The sequence below is a fragment of the Jaculus jaculus genome, chromosome 14 (assembly GCF_020740685.1).
Source record: "Jaculus jaculus isolate mJacJac1 chromosome 14, mJacJac1.mat.Y.cur, whole genome shotgun sequence".
Classification (NCBI taxonomy): domain Eukaryota; kingdom Metazoa; phylum Chordata; class Mammalia; order Rodentia; family Dipodidae; genus Jaculus; species Jaculus jaculus.
In genome coordinates this window covers 29,273,587-29,289,079 of record NC_059115.1, presented here as the reverse complement: position 1 = coordinate 29,289,079, position 15,493 = coordinate 29,273,587, and the positions used below count along the sequence as shown (strand labels likewise).

Genomic DNA, 15,493 nt, shown 5'->3' with positions numbered 1-15,493 from the left:
TGTGTAGACTGTCTGTCTGTCTTTGTGGGATGTGGTGGATGCATGTTTCTGTGTCCACACAGTGCCCCATGAACTGGCCGGTGCTCCTGCATGCATTCTTTTTTATTTATCTATTTTTGATTTATGAGACAGAGAGAAAGAGGGAGAGAGAGAAAGAGAAGAAAAGAGAGTGAGATAGAGAGAGAGAGAGAGAATATGAATGGCTGTGCCAGGGCCTCCATGCACTGCAAATGAACTCTAGATGCATGCATGATCTTGTGCATCTGACAAATACAGGTCCTGTGGAAATGAACCTGGATTCTTTGGTTTTGCAGGTAAATGTCTTAACCACTAAGCAATCCCTCCAGCCTCATTTAAAGTTTTTTAATATATTTTTATTTATTTATTTGAGAGTGACAGACAGAGATAGAAAGAGGCAGTTAGAGAGTGAGAGAAAGAAAGAAAGAATATGTTCACCAGAGCAACCCGCCACTGCAAACGAATTCCAGATGTGTGTGCCCCTGTGTGCATCTGGCTAACGTGGTTCCTGGAGAATTAAGCCTCGAACCAGGGTACTCAGGCTTCACAGAGAAGCACTTAACTGCTAAACCATCTCTATAGCCCGAGTCTCTTTTTTAAAATAACGTATTTTTATTTATTTAATTGACAGAGAGAATGAGGGAGACATGAAGAGAGAGAAGGAGAGAGAGGGAAGGGGTCACCCAATCTTATTTGAACCACAGTCTCTCACTGATCGCTAAGCTTGCCATCTTTACATGAACCTCTGTGACACCATAGAATCTTACTGGTAGACACTGACCTAATACCCATCCTAATTTTAAAAATATTTCATTTCTTTATATTAGGAAGAGGGAGAGAGGTAGGTAGGGATACAATGGCACACCAGGACCTCTAGCCACTGCAAAACAACTCCAGACACAGGCACCACCTTGGGCATCTGGCTTATGAGGGTTCTGGAGAATCAAACCAGGATCTTTGGGTGTCTTGGGCAAGAAGCTTAACTGCTTAGGCATCTCTCCAGACCCCATCCTCCTTTTTTTTCTTTTTCATTTTCTTTGTTTCAAGTAAGACAGGATCTTGCTAAGTTACCACAGTGACATTAAACTCACTGCAGGGCTGGCGAAATGGCTTAGCTATCAGAGCACTTGCCGGGAAGCCAAAGGACTGAAGTTCAAGTCCCAAGCACCCACGTAAAGCCAGATGCCCAACGTGGCACATGCATCTGGAGTTTGTTTGCAGTGGCTGGAGCCCTAGGTGTGCCCATTCTCTCCATCTCTTTTCCTGTTATCTGCCTCGTTCTCCCTGAGATCATTAAAAATGAAACGTAAAAAAATTATAGTAACATAAACGAGTAATAAGAAGCAGACTGATGTATTTACATTTTTGATTATTTTTATTTATTAATTTGAGAGCGAAAGACAGAGAAAGAGGCAGAGAGAGAGAGAGAGAGTGAATATGGGTGCACCAGGGCCTCCAGCCACTGCAAATGAACTCCAGATGCATACACCACCTTGTACATCTGGCTTATGTGGGCCCTGGGGATCGAGCCTCAAACTGGGGTCCTAAGGCTTCAAAGGCAAGTGCTTAACCACTAAGCCATCATCATCCTCCAACCCATGTGGCCATTACTGGGGGTGCAAATCTTATCAAATTTATCATGCACAAATTCCATGTAAGGAAAGCAAGTATGTCTCAGTTCTGGAAATTATGAGGATCTGTTTTTAAATTATTTCTTTGCAAGGAGAAGAGCCAGAGAGATAGAGAAAGAGGGAGATACAGAGACAATGGGTGTGTCAGGTCCTCTAGCTGCTGCAATCAAACTCCAGATGCATGTCCCACCTTCTGCACACAGTTTTTTTTGTGGATACTGGGAAATGAACCTGGGTCCTTAGGCTTCACAGCCAAGTACCTTAACTAAGGAGCCATCTGTCTTTTACGTACTGGTTTTTTGTTGGTATTTTTGAGTTTCATTGTTCATTCGGGTCATTTGTTACGTGTAGATTTTTTTTTCCCCAAAATGTCCTAGAAGATTAGTAGCATAGGCTCAAAACATGTTATTTTTATACAAAAACACTTCAGAGTGTCAATTGAAGCTTTAGAAAGATACTTTAGGAAAGGATAAGAAAAAGCAAAAAAACCCATCAGTCTGGATCTCTACAGACAGACTGTTTATTGACAGAAACTGGGAGGGGAGTCAGATTTTTCACGGGATGAAGGCGGAAGCACTGGCCAGTCTGGGGTGCAAGTTTAAGGACCCAGGTTCCATTCCCTGGTAACCCGGTAACCCAGATGCACAGAGTGGCATATGCATATGCACTTTGTTTGCAGTGGATTTGGCCCTGACATGCCCATTCTCATGCTTTCTCTAATAATTTATTTTGTACTTTTTTATTTTTTGGATTTTCAAAGTAGGATCTCATTCTAACCTAGGTTGCCCTGAAATTCACATGTAATCTCAGGCTCCTGTCAACGTCACTGGTATCCTCCTGATTGCTGGGATTAAAGGTTTGCACTACCACGCTTTGATTCTATCCCCAGTAAATAAGCTAATAAACTAAATAAAGGAGGGAGGTGGCTCAGCAGGTAAGCGCCTGCCAGCCTTGGTTTGATACCCCAGGACCCACACAAAGCCAGATGCACAAAGTGGAACATGTGTCTGAAGGTTCTAGCTGCAAGTGGCCCTGATGCTCCCCATTCCCTCTCCCTCAAATAAATGAAAAAATACCAAGCAGGAGGGGGGAGTGTGGGGCAGACATGGAGGAGGGCGGGGTGCGCTCTGGGGGAGCGAGGCGCTGTGGGCGGGGCGGACGGGGAGGCGGGGCTCATCAGCTCTCCCTCTGCAGCACAGGACATCGCGCTCCCTCGCTTGTTCTCCTCTCACCGGGTCCACCGGGTCCATCTGTTCAGCGTCTCCCCGACTCCGTGAGCCCCGCGGGTCCTGCCCCACCCCGTCCCCGGGACCCACGAGGCCTCCGCGCAGCGCTGGGCGGCGTCCCGGGCTGTGGAAGGTCCGCGCACCGCGCTCTCGCTGGGCGCCGCCACCTCCGAGGTCCGCGGGGTTGTCCAGCGGGGCAGCGGGCGTCAGGGCGGCGGCGGACATGCGCAGTGGCTCCGCGGACATGGGCCGGTCACGGGCGCGACGGCGGATGGAGGCGGAGGTCAGTGGACAGCTGGGCCGGGAAAGCGTGGGGACGCGGAGACGGGCGCAGAGCTCACAGGCTTCTCCAGCGTGGCGGCCTCGGCCTTGGCCCTCAGGGTGGACAGCACTTGGGCCTCGGCTTCGCGTGGGTCCGGGTCTTGGCGGCCCATCTTCCGCGGGAGGAGCTGTATGTCCATGTGAGCAAAGTCAGGGACCGCTGACCACTGCAGGCCCACCCCTGAAGTCCATGGTACATCCCTGGCACCTGGGTCAGGCCCCGAGGTGGCCTTGGGTGGGAAGGGTTGAGGGTCGGCTCAGGACCGCGGCTTCCTTCTCCCAGAACATCGCTCTTGCTCCTGCCCTGCTGGCTGCAGATGATTCCGCTCCTCGCCCCGGGCGCCCTGCTGCTTCCCGTGGGCCTGGGGGAGGCAGGGCCCATGCTTGGGATCACCCAGAGCGGCGTGGGATGGGTGCACCGCCCATTCCACCAAGGTACCTGAGAGGAAGAGTCAGAGAGAGAGAGACAGAGAGAGAGAAAATGAAATTGAATGGGCACACCAGGGCCTCCAGCCCCTGGAAGGGAACTACAGACACATGTGCCTCCTGTGCATCTGGGCAAATGAACTGGGGTCATGAGGCTTGTCTTAACTGTTCAGCCATTTCCCCAACCCTGTTACACAATTTCTGATGAAAACTGACACTTCAGGCAAAGCGGGAAATGGTCAACTAGATCAGAGAACAGTTCTCATTGTTAGCCTAACCATTCCAATTGTTTTCATACTAAAATGGAAATCACATCCTTATTATTAGTAGTTTAGTATTGCCCGTTTTAAAGATACAGTATTGTGTCATATATATGTGTGTGTTTATGTATCATTGTATATACAATAGTAGGTATAGCACTGAGGTTGAACATAAATCTTAAATTAAATTTGTGGTTGATTGATAGTATTTGTAGAATTATTAAATAGCTTTATGATTCACAGACTGACTTAGAATTCATACAACATAGGTGAGCCATGCTTATTGTAAAAGCTAATCCATGCATTACCTATTAATTGTTAATTTTCTATCCCCAATTTTCTATCACCTTACTAAAAAGTGATGTTTGTTTGAACATGAGTATAAGAAAGAGAAAATTTCAAAACAGAGTGGAATTTTAATGAAGAATAAAAAATTCTTCTAGAGCTATTTCAAAGCATTCATAGAATCTCTTCAGTATGTGGTTGAAATATGACCCCTAAGTTATGTGAAGGAACAGAATATATTTTAAAGATTTTATTTATTTTTATTCATTTCTTAGAGATAAAGGGAGGTAGTGAGAGAGAGGGAGGGGAAGAGTGAGCATGCCCGGGCCTCTAGCCACGGCAAAGGAACACCAGACACATGTGCCACAATGTGCATCTTGCTTATATGGGATCTGGAGCATCGAACCTGTGTCCTTAGGCTTCACAGGCAAGCGCTTTACCACTAAGCCATCTCCTCAACCCCAGAATATATTTTAAAAGCTTTTTAAATTTTATTTATTTATGAGGGAGAAAGAGAGAAATAGGCAGAGAAAGACAGAGAGAGAGAGGGAGGGAGGGAATGGGTGTGGGTGTGCCAGGGCCTGTAGGCACTATAAATGAAATCGAGAGAATGTGGGCTTATGTGGATCCTGGGGAATAAAACATGGGTCTTTTGGCTGAGCCTGCAAGTGCCCCAGCCAATAAGCCAGCCATCTCTACTGCTGAGGAGATCCAGAATATATATACTTTTATATTACAAAGTGCAATTATATGAATTATATAGTCTCTACCTTCTATACATATCTCAAATCCTACCCTGTAAACCCTAAAGTCTAGGTACCATCCTTTCTCATCTGTTCTATTACAGTAGTCTTTCAACTGTTGATTCTATTTTCTTTGGCCAGATACAGTTTGTTGTTTGTTTGTTTGTTTGTTCTTGTTTCTGGGCAGAACAGCCAAAATATGTTGGAATCTCACTTCTACTGTTCCAACTTGTCTCGTTCTAATATACAATTGTAACACTCAGTTCTTGCCTCCTGTTCCCATTGTTTGAATGATAAAGCTTTATATCTGTCCTCCATGATTCCAGGTATATGTCTACCTCAAAAACATTGACGTGTAATCTGATGGTTTAAATCAGATGTCCTCCATGAAAGCACGCTTTTTCCATGCTTGGTTTCCAGCTAATGGCAACATAGAGGGGAACCTTGCTGGAGGCCGCATGTTGGTGGGAGGGGAGCCAGCTGAGGAGCATTATAGCCAGTACCCCTCCCCCCGTTTGTGGTTTTCCACTTGCCGTGGCAATAATGACGTCCATCCTCTGCTTTTCCTGCCATTATGAAGCTTCCTCTAGAGACTGTAAGCCTAAATACATGTTTTTCTACCAACAGCTGCTTTGTCGAGTGTTCTGACCCAAGAGAGAACACAATACGTGATCCTAACACGTGCCATTCTAAAGTAGACTCCTGGGAAAGAAGGGGCCACTAAGGCCACAGCCTGTACCATGGAGAAGTTCTTGTAACCTTGGAGCACTTTAAACCTAGACAAGCCTTGTTACCTGCCAGGGAACAAGCCTGTTGAAAACTTCCACAAAGCAGCAAGCCAGGGGGACTTAGACCAGGTACATAGTTTGCTCACAATGAAGAACAAACTAATTAGCCAATCGGACAAGAACAAGAGGTAAGAGGGTCCACAGGTGTGACTCCCAGGACGGGGCGGTGGGCAGCAGGGCCTAAAGGGAGAGAAGTGCCTCCCTCCTGGGCTTGGCTCACTGGAGGGGAGAGAAGGGGGCTGTGAGAGCTGGTTTCACAGAGGATGCTGGGTCTTCTTCCCACCATAGGCTCCTCAGCACCTGGTCCTGCACACCCTGGAGGGGTCTGGACACCAGGCTTTTATAAGAGAGTCGAAACAAACATGAACCCTTAGCTGGTTTCCAAATTCTCTTATAGTCCCCCCCACACCCCCCCATGCCCTGTTTGTGCCAGTTATCACACCAAATTTGAGAGAGACTCTATCAAGTACATAGTGGGGTTTCTGTCCTTACTCATTTCAGCCTGTCCTCCCTTGGGCTTAATGCTTCTTGTAGATCAAAGTGAGGATTCTTTGTTTACAGTTATTTTATTAGCCAACCCTCTTTATAATTCTTTTGAGAAATATAATTTACTGAAATTCCGTTGTGTTGGCTAGAACTGCCACAGGCGTAGTGACCTTTTTCCAGGGAATGCTGAATATATGATGACCCTTCATTTTGTTTTGGTTATTAAGAAAAAAGTTTCAATTCATATGAATTATAGTTGTATACATCATGAGTTCTAAGTGGCATCACCAGACCATAGGGGTTCCCGTGTGTTTTCGTGGGCATTTTAAACCAAGTATGGGGGTGCTGGCCCACAATCCCACTACTTGGAGGTTGTAGCGGAAGGATATAGCAGAATTAAGGTCTCCATAGCTGTCTCAGATTAAAATTGAAAAGAACATCTCACACTTGTTACAATACAAAACCATTAAATCATATCTCTACATTGTGAATAATTTTATTATTACTCATTTAAAATGTGCCTGCGCTGGGCGTGGTGGCACACGCCTTTAATCCCTGCACTCAGGAGGTAGTGGTAGGAGGATCACCGTGTGTTCGAGGTGACCATGAGCCTCCATGGTGAAATCCAGTTCAGCCTGGTCTAGGGTGATACTCCATCTCAAAAAACCAAAAATATATATAAACATATGTTTGTTAGTAGTAGTGAGTATAATATGTAATGAAAAGTGAGCTGCCATGTGCTAGGAACAATTCTCATGACGCCCCATATATTCCCACTGAAGCGTCCCCATGGTTTTCTGTAACATAGCTACAATTTTCAATCCCCATTTTATGGATGGTAAAACTGAGCTGTCGAGTTCACAGCTAAACTAAGAAGAAGCGAGTGTTAACTAACAGAGGTGAAAGGATTCCAGTGTCGTCTGACCTAAACCTCAACATCATGTTCCTTGAGTTCAGCTTTGTTGGCCAGGGCAGGGACACAGCTCAGTGGCAGATGCCTGCTGGCACGTGCTGCAGCCTCATCTGAACTAAACAAATGAGCCTATATATATGTCAGTCCACATATAAATGTCATACTATTTCTACAGTGTAATATTAATTCTGTGATCCTCAATCTTTACAGTTACCTGGATGGTTGTTTTGGTGTGATACTCTATCTTATTTTTCAAAGCTGTCTCCTTTCCACAGAACCACACTGCACTATGCATTTAATTAGGGCCACCCAGAAGTGGCATCTCCTTCTAAAGAGGAAGTGTGAGATCAGTGCATGTGATAGTGACAGATGCACACCTCTGATTAAGGTAAAGACTAGCCCACACTCTCAGCGTGAAGTGGACTTGGCCTAGATGTTTAGAGCACCTGGTGTGGTGGTTCAGGCTTGTAATCCTAGCATACTGGAACCTCAGACAGTACGATTGTGATTCAAAAAGCCTGGACTCCTTAGGAAATCTGATTTCATCCTAAGATGTAGACTCTGTGCCTGAAATATCTTTTTAAAAAATGACACAATATGGCCTAGAGAGATGGCTTAATGGTTAAGCAGTTGCCTGTGAAGCCTAAGGACCCCGGTTTGAGGCTCGATTCCCCAGGACCCATTTTATCCAGATGCCCAGGGGCCTCACGCATCTGAAGTTCCTTTGCAGTGGCTGAAACCCTGTCATGGCCATTCTCTCTCTCTGTGTGTGTCACTCTGAAATAAATAAATGAATAAATAAATAAATCAAACAATTTTAAAATCATATAATAAGATGAATTTATGGCACTTACACATATCTATTGTCACTCTTAAATAAATAAATAAATAAATAACACAATTTTTTTATTATCCCAGAATTAACATGGAATTATTTTTTATAATTATGGAAAATGCTAATAAAATTTTTTTTAAATCCCAGAATAAGATCAATATATGGCAATTATGCATACCCATTGGGAGAAACTTGTAGACAGCTTTTGTGGAATTCCTTGAATTGATAATGTATTCTGTTGGTACAATCCCCACAGGCCTCACAGCACCAGCATGAAGCCTGTGTGAAGATCCTACTGCAGTGTGGTGCTGATCCCAATGCCGGCGATGCCAAGAAGAACACGTCCCTTCACTGTGCCATCTACAATGATGACCTGCAATGGTGTCCACTTTGCTGGAATACCATGCAGACCCTGAAGTCAAAGTGAAGGTAAGCATGACCAACCTCACTTACAAAGTACTTGATGAACATTTCTGCCAGCAGTAGCATGTGTCACTCCATTTTCCACATGGAGAAGTTCAATCATTCGTTGATTATAAAGTTTCAAATGGAGGCTGGAGGGATGGGTCAGCCCTGAAGATCTTTGCCTCCGATGCCAAATGAACCAGGTTTGATACCACAGGACCCACGTTATCCAGATGCACAAGTGGGCGCTCATGTCTGGAGTTCATTTGCAGTGGCTGGAAGCCATGGCATGCCCATTCATTCTCCCTCTCTCCCCCCTCCCTCTTCCTCTGTTAAATAAAAAAAAAGTTTCAAATGTAGCCAGGTGTGGTGTTACATGTATTTAATCCCAGCACTCTGGAGGCAGAGGTAGGAGGATTGCCGTGAGTTCAGGGCCACTATTAAGTTTACATAGTAAATTCCAGGCCAGCCTTGGTGATTGTGGGACCCTAAATCAACTTCCCCTACCCCCCAAAAAAAACGTATCAAAGGAGTAAAATAGACAAAGGAATTCTTACAGGGACCTGGGTACAAATATATTGTGTGCATATATGCAAAATGTTAGAGAAAACAATGGATAAGTTAAAGGTAAATATATAAATATATTATTTCCAAATATGTTTCAAAAAAAATGAAAATTTGCTGTATTTTTCCAAAGTTTATTTTCAGTTAGTTAAATCAAGACAGAAAACAGAATCTTCCCTGATATCAGCCTGGAGCTGAAAATCCAAACAAAACCAAACTATTTCATGATAAGTTTATGTCTTGTTGGTGCTGATGAGTTATGTGAAAATGCTTTAGCTCTCTCAGCTGAGGCCAAATCAGGCAGAATGGAAAATGTGCAGATAATTGTATGCTAAATTGGGAACTAGATAATTGAACAATAGCACAAAAAGGTTTCATTTTTTTAATAAATGATCATAGAAAAATATTTTGTTTAAATGGGAATATAGTAAGTCTTAGGTTAAGAAAAACAATTGGCAGCATATGCTGGCACACACCTTTTATCCCAGCACTCGGGAAGCAGAAGTAGGACGATCACCATGAGTTTGAGGCCAATCTGAGATGCCATAGTGAATTCTGGGTCAGTTGTGCTAGAGTGAGACCATACCTTGAACCCCCACCCCTGAAAATTAATAAACAGAGAAAGGAAAGAAGGGAGGGGGGTGGGAGAGAAGGAAAAAGGAAGATAGAAGGAAGGAAGGAAGGAAGTTATTGAGTTTTAAACACAACCATATTTAGGACTTTGAGGCAAACTTTGAAGTGATTATGTGGAAAATAGAGGGAGAATCAAATAATTTCTTGACACATGCCCCTCTCCTGTCAGAAAGAACCATTTACATGGGTTGGAGAGATGGCTTAGTGGTTAAGCGCTTTCCTGTGAAGCCAAAGGATTCTGGTTGAAGGCTTGGCTCCCCAGGTCCCATGTTAGCCAGATGCACAATGGGGCTCACGCATCTGGATTTCCTTTGCAGTGACTGGAGGTCCTGGTGTGCCTATTCTCTCTCCCTCTCTCTCTCTCTCTCTCTCTCTCCCTCTTTCTCCATCTTTCGCTGTCAAATAAATTTAAAAAAAAAGAACCATTTACATATGAGTTTAAATTCTGCTGCCAAATCTACATGTCTCAATGTAGGTGGATGAATTGGTACATTTTTTGTTGAATTATTTATGCATTTTGAGAGAGACAGAGTGGAAAGAGTCAGACAGAGAAAATGTGCTCACCAGAGGATCCAGCCATTGCAAATGAATTTACGACACATGCACCTACTTGTGCATATGGCTTATGTGGATACTGGAGACACAACCTGGGTCCTTGGGCTCCACAGGCAAACACCTTAACCGCTAGGGCATCTCTCCAGCCCATGCTTTTTGTGTAATGAACTGATGTTCTACTTTCAATTTCCAAGGCCCTATCTGCCCCTACTCAGCAAAATAAATGAAATGTACAACCAGTGGCTTTGCCTCTGGGGCAGATGACATAAGAAACTGGATATGTGAATAAGTGATGAGACTGAAGTTCAGCTTCTCTGCTTCTTTGTTTCTCAGTTAGATCATGCAATACAACATCCAGGGGAAAGTTCATTCATTCATTCATTTTGTAAAATGTAGCAAGTGAATTCAGTGATCACAAAAATTAAAAATGCTATAGTGGTGCATTCCTTGTAATCCCAGCAATTTGCAGGTAGATACAAGAGGATCATGAGTTTAAGGCTTGTGTCTGACACATAGAAAGTGTGAGGCTAGCCTGTGCTACCTTGCTAAATAAGACCCCATTTAAATATATGCTTGTTTATATTTCTGGAAGAACTCTAGATTGATGAAATAATACTTATCTCAATCCTTCTTATCCAATAATACCTATAACCTGTCCTTCTTCCTATAACTCTATATTTTGGAAAGTAAAGCGTGTTCACTGGGGAGATGGCTTAGCTTTTAAGGTGCTTTCCTGGGAAGCCTAAGGACCCAAAATTGATCCTCAAACCTTTAATCCCAGCACTTGGAAAGTAGAGGTAGGAGGATCCCCGTGAGTTCGAAGCCACCCTGGAAATACCGAGTGAATTCCAGGTAAGCCTGGGATAGAGTGAGACCCAACATCGAAAAACCAGAAAGAAAAAAAAAAATAATAAAAGTAGTTTTTCCCATATTTATTGGCTTGCAGTGTAATACTCTTTTTCATCCCACTATCACTCATCCACTATCATTGAAAAGTTCTTTAGCAATTTTATAACAGGTAGTCGTGTAGTAAAAAGAAGTTGGGCTTTTATTTTTATTTTTTTTAGTTGTTATTATTTATGTATTTGAGAGCAGGAGGAAGACAAAGAATGGAAAGATCGAGAACGGGTGTACCATGGCCTCCAACACTGCAAACAAACTACAGACACATATGCCAGCTTGTGCATCTGGCTTTATATAGGTACTGGGGATCAAACCCAGGGCTTTAGGCATTGCAGGTGGGCCCTTTAATTGCTGAACCAGCTCTGCAACCCACTTATTTGGCTTTTAATAAGGCCATATTTAAAGAAGGAGTCAGGGCCTGGAGAGATGGCTTATTGGTGAAGCGCTTGCCTAAATAGCCTAAGGACCCCAGTTTGAGGCTCCATTCCCCAGGACCCACGTTAGCCAGATGCACAAGAGGGCACAGACATCTGGAGTTCATTTACAATCGTTGGAGTTCCATTCTCTAACTCTCTCTCCCTGTCTGCCTCTTTGTTTCTCTGTCTGCGGCTCTCAAATAAATAAATAAAAATTAAAAAAAAAATAAAGAGGGAGTTAGGGTGGAAAGGTGGTGCCCCTGTTAAATATGCTACCTGCACATGTATGAGGGCCTGAAGGGGCCCGATACTGCCAGAGTTGGAATGTCCAAGCCCACACGAGCAGTTGACAAGGCCATGCATGCCTGTGACCTCCATCTTGTATGTGAGCAGAGACCTGGGAATCATCAGACCTTGAGAAAGGACAGCAAGGCCAAGTGCACAAACGTGCAGCCACCACCATGCACACAAGCACAAACAGTTCTTTCTCAGTGGATGCGGAACGGGGGAGAGGGACAAGCAAAGGCAATGAAAGGGCACATTGAGGAAAGTACTACGTAGTATGTACATGTACAAAATTCTCCAAAAAAAAAAAGAAACAGAAATGGATGGTTAGTCAAAATAGGCACTGTGTTGAAAGTTTTTGTGAAAAACCTCATGGAGCCAAAATACCATGATGAATTGTCTGCTAGAAACAGAATTCTGCGAGTCAGTGAGTTTTTGCAGTGTGTTTTGGAGAGGACTGTCATTCGAGTGACAGCCCCAGAGGGGAGGAGGATTTCCCAGGGAGGAGCCCAGTACCTTAGCATGTGGGTGAGAGAGGAGTGGAGATTACTGTTCCTTCTCCTCTTTCCATATTCACTCGCATAGGGGCTTTTCTAACATTTTCCGCAGGCTTAAGACACATGTGGTTCTGTGAGCTGGTAGTTACTTTTGTGTTTTCCCAGGACAGCTTCACGCCAATCATAGCTGCTGTGGTGAAGGACAATGTGCAGGTAGCTGCGATCCTGCTCACGAAGGCGAACGTGAATGCCAGCGACAAGTGGAAGAGGTAGGCTTCATGCTCTCTGAGTGTGTGTGGATGTGTTGAGGGCTGTCTGTCTGTCTGTCTTTGTGGAAATTGGTGCATGCATGTTTATGTGCCCACATAGTGCCTCATGCACTGGCCGCTGCTCTTCCACCCATTCTTATTGATTTATTTATATTTTCTTTATTTGACACAGAGAAAGACAGAGGGAGAGAAAATGAGGGAAAAAGAGAGAGAGAGAATGAATGGGTGCACCAGGGTCTCCAGCCCCTGCAAATGAACTCCAGATGAATGCAGGACCTTGTGCATGTGGCTAACAAAGGTCCTGGGGAATTGAACCTGGATCCTTTGGTTTTGCAGGCAAATGCCTTAATCACCAAACCATCCCTCCACACATAAAAATTTTTTTTGTGTATTTTTATTTGTTTATTTGAGAATGACAGAGAGAGAAACAGGCAGTTGGAGAGAGAGGAAGAGAGAGAGAGAATGGGTGCACCAGGGCATCCAGCAAAGGTAAACGAAATCTGGATGTGTGTGCCCACTTGTGCATGTAGCTAACATGGGTCCTGGAGAATTGAGCCTCGAGCCAGGGTCGTTAGGCTTCACCGGCAAGTGCTTAAGCACTGTCATCTATACAGCCCGAAGCTTTTTTAAAAAACAATTATTTTTATGTTTTTTATTTGACAGAGAGGAAAAGGGAGACAGAGAGAGAGAGATAGAGATAGAAGGGGTCGCCCATTCTTATTTGAACCACAGTCTCTCACTGGTCACTAAGCTTGCCATCTTTACATGAACACCTGTGACACAAGTGTCGGCTCCCCACAGGACTGGGGTGACAGAGGGGCTTGGCCATGGCCGGCTGTTTCTGTGAGCCCAGAGGAGCAAACTTGAGTAGGTTCTCAGGCTTGCTCTGGTCCTCGCGCTTACACAGAAAGTGTTCTTAACTGCTGAGCAATCTCTCCAGTCCTCATTTATTCTTTGAAACAACAACAACAAAAACAAAAACAAAAACCCCTCCTGATGTTTTCAAGTGGTAACAAATGCTCATGTCAGAAATACTAAGTCAATAGTCAGAAGATTAACTGATGCACACAGACATACGGTGAAAGACACTGAACTGAAGAACAGATACAGACATAGAACAATTCTTCAGGTTCAGTAAGAAAAAGCGTATACCAGGGCTCATGTTTCATTTTCATACTGATTGTAATTTGTAGTAACTTTTATTATTCAATTAGGATCCTAACTAAATTAGTTTAATGTCAGTGTAACTATAAAATATAAAATTTTTACTAAATTTTAAATGTACAGTCAAGTTCTTAATCATTTTGTAGAATTTCTTGCTCTGCTTCTTATATATTTTTCCTTTGGATTGCTATGTTGAGCAGAAATTCTTTTGAAAATCACTTTACCTCACCGCTACCCATGTGCTTGAAATTTATTTTTCTTTAGTTTAGTTTTTCGAGGTAGGGTCTCACTTTAGCTCACTAGAATTCACTACGTAGTCTCAGGTTGGCCTCAAACTCACAGTGATTCTCCTACCTCTGCCTCCAGTGGGCTGGGACGAAAGGCATGTGTCACCACGCCTGGCTTGAATCCTTTTTCTTTAACGAAGATATCTCAAGTGAATGAAAAAAGGAAATCTTAAAATTTATTTTTAAATGTTTATATATTTACTTATTTGAGAGAGAGAGAGAGAAAGAGAGAATGGATTCTCCAGGGTTTCCAGGCCCTGCAGCCGAACTCCAGATGCACAGGCCATGTTGTGCATATAGCTTAAGTGTGTAAGGGGAATCGAACCTTCGTTCCTTAGTGTCCTTAGGCATCACAGGCAAGTGTGTTAACCACGAAGCTATTTATCCATCTCTTAAATTTATTTTTATTTCATTTCTTTGAGAGAGAAAGAAAGGGAGAGAAACAGCAAAGACAGAGAATTGGAGGCAATTTTCTCTATGCTCTGCAAATGAACTCCATTTGCATGCACCATCATGTGCATTTGGCTTACATGGGTAATGGGGAATTGAAATTGGATCCTTCCTTTGCAGGCAAGCAATTTTGCTGCCAAGCCATCTGTCCAATCCAATGAGAATTCTTATTTTCCCATAAGTCTAGGTTTACTTTAGATCTTTCACGGGAGTTTTGTTTCCCTGAGATGACCCAAATACACGTCTTTTCCCCTGATGGGGCCATAGATGACAGAGCAAAGGATGACTGCCAAAAACATCTTAGGGGTAACCAGTGAGTTTATCGGGGTTCTTCACAGAGAAGAATGAGGGATTCTTTGTAAAAGCAATAAATGATGCAAAGGCTGCCACATCACACAAAAGCCCACCACAGCCTTCATGCCACCTCACAAAAGGTGTGCCTCTAGAGGCCACTGAACAAGCTCGGCTGCTCAGAGACTTCTGAGTGCATTGGACCACTTGCAGGCAGCTCAGAGAGTCCCAGCACACTGCACCACTTGCTGCAAGCCCAAGTGTCAGTTTCAAGCAGTTGTTTTACCTTTAAAGCATTTTTTATTTTATTTACTTATTTTGATTTTTCAAGGTAAGGTCTCACTCTGGTTCACGTTGATCTGGAATTAACTACGTAGTCTCAGGGTGGCCTTGAACTCATTGCATTACTCCTCACTCTGCCTCCAGAATGCTGGGATTAAAGGCGTGTGCCACCATGCCCTGCTTATTTTATGTTTTTAGAGAATGTGAGAGAGACAGAGACACAGAGAGAGAGTTGGAGCACAGGCCCTCAGCCGCTGCAATGGAACTCCAGACACTTGCACCACATAGTGGGCACGTGCAACCTTGCACTTGACTCACCATTGTGAGTCTGGCATACCTGGGATCTAGAGCAGAACATGGCTGTATGCAAGTGCCTTAACCACTCATCCATCTCTCCAGCCCTGTTTTCCCCTTCATTTAGCTTTAGGGTGTGGTCTTGCAACCCTTTTCCAGACTTACTGACATCCTAAGTCTCTGAAAGTTAATTTATTCAGCCCACGCCCCAGGAAGGAATGTTTCACTTTGTCATTTACAAAACCTTGTGGGAGCTGCATGACCTT

The 15,493-nt window shown here is 43.9% G+C and overlaps 1 protein-coding gene across 3 annotated transcripts in view; it reads left to right on the top strand.

Annotated features, from left to right (window-relative positions):
* The first annotated feature begins 5,619 nt into the window (after nucleotides 1-5,619).
* LOC123454828 (liprin-alpha-3-like) overlaps nucleotides 5,620-15,493 on the top strand; it is a 49,523-nt gene continuing 39,649 nt past the window's right edge. For all 3 annotated transcript variants that reach the window (XM_045134320.1, XM_045134319.1, XM_045134318.1), the window contains exons 1-3: nucleotides 5,620-5,826; nucleotides 8,189-8,361; nucleotides 12,356-12,459. The gene's annotated coding sequence lies outside the window, so the exon portion shown is untranslated. The remainder of the gene's footprint in view (nucleotides 5,827-8,188; nucleotides 8,362-12,355; nucleotides 12,460-15,493) is intronic.